Raw genomic sequence first — 4,889 nt, 5'->3', positions numbered from 1 at the left:
CTGTCTGATGCAGCTGACTGAAAAACAGCTCTTAAGCCACCTCTACCAAAGCTTTTACAAGACTAACTTCAGCATAATTCTGCACTGAGAGATCACACTGGAGCAGAACAATTGATCTGTTCTAAGGTTATTTTTAAATTTTTTTTCAGTTTTCAGTTCAGCTATCTGACTGTGTATCTTCAATCAAAGTACATAATGCTAGGTCCTCATAGCTGTTTTTGTGACATTCAGTACTGCCACCGCAAAGCAGATCACAGTTATTATGGAAAATTAAACACTTCAGCTGAATAAGATGAGCATTCCTCTTATCATCCTTGGTATCAACAGTAAAAAATGAGAGTTCATAAGTAATTTGAAAGAGTCACATCAGAAATCTTTAATTATGAACCCAGATCTCTTAACAGTTTTTGCCTCTTAACAGCATCATCTTGCCTTCCTATAGACAAAAAGCCCCATGATTCTGAAAAATGATTCCTCAGGTTCAATTCTGCTCTCAGTTTGCAATCCTGTAAATACAGCAGGGCACAGAGATAACTAACTGTTGGGTTAAGTCTCATCTACATGGCTGAGACTGGCGTCAAGCCTGAGTGCATCCTGCATAACAAATTCCTTAATACATGCCTTTCTTCTTCACTGCTTTTTTGACTGTCCAATGCTATTAGAAGGGTGAAAAAAGAGGAGAGTGTGGTCAGGCACGCACTGCCTCCTGCAGCCCTGCTAAATACTGAGTTGCAGTCTGCACTCAGCATATGAATAAGCAAAGAATTGTGCTTACCCAGGCTCTTAGACATGGAGGTTTTATTCTTTATACGTATTCTCTTAATAAAAATCACTAGCTGTGGTTTTTCATATTAAAAATAACAATCTGTAAGGATTTAAAAATTCCGTTTTCATGATTGGCCTCAGAAATACCTTCTGGCTAATGTTGACTCAAAACAAATAACCCCTGGAATAAGAATGATTTCCTCGTATTAACGTATGTCCAAATACCCATGTATTTTTTATAAGAGGAATTAAGAAGCAGCACAGTTTTATGCAAAAATACATCTGCACGTTTAAATACAATTAGGTATTCTTATTTTACCCTCCCTAGAGGCACTTCTGCTGACTTCTTTTCAGTTTGCAGAACATTTTCTCTCTTGTAAACACTCTTATGTTCCACAAAAGATGCCAGTTCTACCAGAAAAAGAACTGCAAAGGAAGTTAGTGAAACAGTATTATCAATTCTGTACTGTGTTAGATTTTGTCAGGTTTGGCTGCAAAATAATTAGTCTTTCTGGTTTTTGTTTGTTTGGGATTTTTTAAAGATTTTAAGTGCTGTAAGACTTCTTAGCTGTTGAAATATGATGCAAGGATCACTGGTGAGCCAATTCTTCAAGACCAAGTTAATGAAAGAGCACAAGATTTAGTTCTCTTTTCAGTTCCTTGATTATTTGGAAAAAAAAAAAAAAAAGGAATTCCAGTATGTAGGGGTTTAAGCATTATAGTAAATTTGTAAGCAGACAGCTGTTGGCTGCTGTGATCATTAATGTTGCCATGAAGTAAGTTATGTATTTATACACATTTAGGGAAGTAAGACTGATGTCAAATTCTATTGAGAGATATTTGTTTAATAAATTAACTGCAGTGAAAATGGGCATTTCTTGCTCTACTGCACACTCCTGGATACACTGATCCATTGATAGTTCCCCAGACCTTTGGCTGCTGATGCGGGTGATTGCCTCTGCCCCATTTCTGGAACCTCTCCTATCATCTACTGACACATCATTCCTTACTTCTCTGTCTTTTCCACTTCCCTTACTTCAGTTCTTATTGATTTTTGAGACATCAAGGAAAAAGCCTTTTGATCAGTTCTGTCCTTGTAAAACAACCTCTCTCAGGTGCTCACTTGCCACAGTGCAGAACTTGGTCTTTGTCTCTACAAATCCATTTCCCACATCACTGCTGAACTGAACTGAGCCGCAACCCTTCAGTGCCCTCAAGGCATCCAGAGAGTTCAGCAACGACTCCAGGACGAAGGCTGGGAAGAGCGTGATTCCCAACAGGGTCAGATATGCCCCAGGTCTTCCCACAGCTTTCTCCACTACTCCTCACTCCTAAATTGAGAAACTCTAGTTTCCAGGGTGAGCAAATGACAGAGGACAGGAGGGAGAGTTGAATGATCCTGTGCTAGCAGATCTTTCTGTGTCTACAACATGTTATCAAGGCAGCATGAAAACTGCAGGGATCCCATGTCTTGTGAGCTTAGGAGTAGACTGAAGGCAGAAGGATTTCATCCCCGTCATTCATGTGCTTGTGTCTTTGCTGAAACGGGAACTGATGTGCTCCCTAGGGAGATTAATTTATCCAGAATGTAATTTCCTACTAGAATACTGTTTCACTGAAATATTTTGATGAAAACAAAACCTATGTTGCAGAAATTTTCTGGAGCACAGAACAGATTTACCTATCGCAGTCATCAGTAGCTTGCAGCAAAAGGTTTTGAGGTTACCTCCTAGTCACAGTCTACAAAAAGACCATTTATCTTGACATGTGCCCCCACTTTTTTTGACCAAAGTGGTATTTTGTTAACAGAAATACAGCTTCAAATAGCATACTTTGGCAAAAAAATAGTGGGACTATTCAATATCTTTGCTTACATGTATATATAAGAAATGAGGAAATGAACTTCTAACTTTCTGTATCCAAAATGTGGATCCTTATCTAAGATCCAGGAATAGGAACCTGTCTGAATAGGAGAGCAGTTTAGGATATTTTTGGAAAAAGGGGAAAATCTGTTCTCATTTCTATTAATCATCATCATGACAAAAAAGTACACTTTTCAGAACAGTTTTACAAGGTGGTTGAGCATTTATAAAGGTGAAAAATTATTAGGAAGCTTCTCAAAAGAGGCATTAATATTCTATCTAAAAACTAATATTCTCTCTAATGTATTTTTATTCCTCGATTAAAAAAAAATCTTTTGAATATACTGTTGTAAGAGTTTTCAAACAGCTCTACTTGCTAAGAATTCCACAGCAAAGGCTGCACAAGACTTATATTTCTAGATGGAGCTTTAAATCATAGATCTGTGATGAGAAGTGGATCTAAACAAACTAATGTGAAGAGGGTAATACACTGACTTCAGACACAAGATTTTGATGAGAATTTAACCTAGCAATTTCCTAGCTAAACCATTACTCTGTTGGCAGCAGATGCAGTTTGCTGTACACAGTGATGTTTTATATAACATTAATTTGAACTCACATTATATGTCTGTTACTTAAAATCTTTAAAATCTTAAAAATCTTTTTACAATGAAGGTTAGTAAACAAAGATGGTCTTTATCTGAAGCCAACTGAAACACGGTATAATCTCTCCTTTGACACCATCAGGCATTGCTTTTGATCATAGTGTACATAAAGATCTTCAGTCTGAATACCTAAGCAGTGGCAGCACTTAGAATACCTAACTCTCCCATCTATCTTACAGCAACATCAAAAAATATGTGTTTTGTAAGTTGCATTATAGAAAATAAATTATGTTTTTAATTTCATTTCCCTAAAAAAAAAAAAAAAAAAAAAAAAAAAAAAAAGTAGGTTTACATAGGAAATTACTTCTATTTAGCCCTTATATTACCTGGGCATGCTTTATATAGGCTAGGCACAGATTCAGATCTGAGCATACCTGCATCTTAGTAGCTTGGTATACGTGTGCAGAGTCACGTTATGTGAGTGCCTGGTGGCCAAGCCAGCTCCACCCTGGTCCCGTGTCCCAGCCTGCCCTTTGTTGTCCCAGGGAAGTGTCTGATACCCTGGGCTGATCTGGCTGCCATGGCTGGGTGGTCCTGGCTGCCAGGCCCTGCTCTGACTTCCCAGGCAGCCCCTGCAACTTCTGGCTCCCCAGCCCCTCGAGATTGTCATTGTAATACTGATACAGCAAACCATGGATTGGGATCTGACCTGAGCTGCAGAGATTCAGGTGATGAGAAATTATAAGTTAAATTGTATTATAAATTCCCTACCGTGCTAGTTACAGATTGTACTATGTTGACTCTGCTTGTAGAAATCCTGTGCCATTCTAATAATAAATTCTCTTCTGTATCAATCATAACATCCTGTTAAGAAAACAAAGTTTGAATTGTACCTATGGTTTAGTGCTATCCTCACTCTGCCAATATCCCCAAGAGAACCCATCTGTGCTGGGTGACAGTGTCACTCGGATAACCCTGACATGTCTATTAACCGAGAACCTCTTGGAGCAACAGGGAACTTTTTAGCAAGTGTGTGAAAAGGGCTGGATGTAGTATTTAGGAAATTGAAAGAGATGGTATTCTGGACAGTTGGGCTCTGGATGCTGAGAAAATTCTGCATTGCACACCCTGGCTAACTTGCTCAAAGGAATATTATTAAATTAAAACTTCTGCTTGCAAATTAACTTACTGTTTTATTAGTGGGTTTTGAAAGAGATTAATTGAAAATGCTAGGGCTGAATGTTATCTAGAAGGAAGTTCTTCCATTTTTTTGGTCAGTTGATTTTGGTCATTTGGCATCTTTTTATGCAGTGACTTCAGCTGTTTTCTACTGCAAAACCACTTCTAGGTAAATTTGGAGAGGTTTACAGTGCTTTTCTTTTTCTATTGTTCAACATCTGATTTGAGGTAGACTTGACTTTCAGAGATCACAAGAACTTAGGTGTCCTGTTGATTTGGTGAAAACTCCGAAAAATCCAGCATCTCTGGAAATCAGGTGTCTCCTGCTCATCTTTCAGAGATGTCTGATTTTAGGTATATCAATGTTGGAGATTAAGTGCAGCTAGTAGTGCTACAGCATTGTTATTAACGTTGGCATTGACTGTCTTGTATATGCTTATTTGAATTTAGAAATCAGGGCATTATGGAAAATTTATAT

The 4,889-nt window shown here is 38.0% G+C and overlaps 1 protein-coding gene across 1 annotated transcript in view; it reads left to right on the top strand.

The window, feature by feature from the left end:
• LOC128821621 (uncharacterized) overlaps positions 1-4,889 on the top strand; it is a 291,087-nt gene that overhangs the window by 129,965 nt on the left and 156,233 nt on the right. The window lies entirely within an intron of this gene.

The sequence above is a fragment of the Vidua macroura genome, chromosome Z (genome assembly GCF_024509145.1).
Source record: "Vidua macroura isolate BioBank_ID:100142 chromosome Z, ASM2450914v1, whole genome shotgun sequence".
Lineage (NCBI taxonomy): Eukaryota > Metazoa > Chordata > Aves > Passeriformes > Viduidae > Vidua > Vidua macroura.
This window is presented reverse-complemented; position numbering and strand designations above follow the sequence as displayed.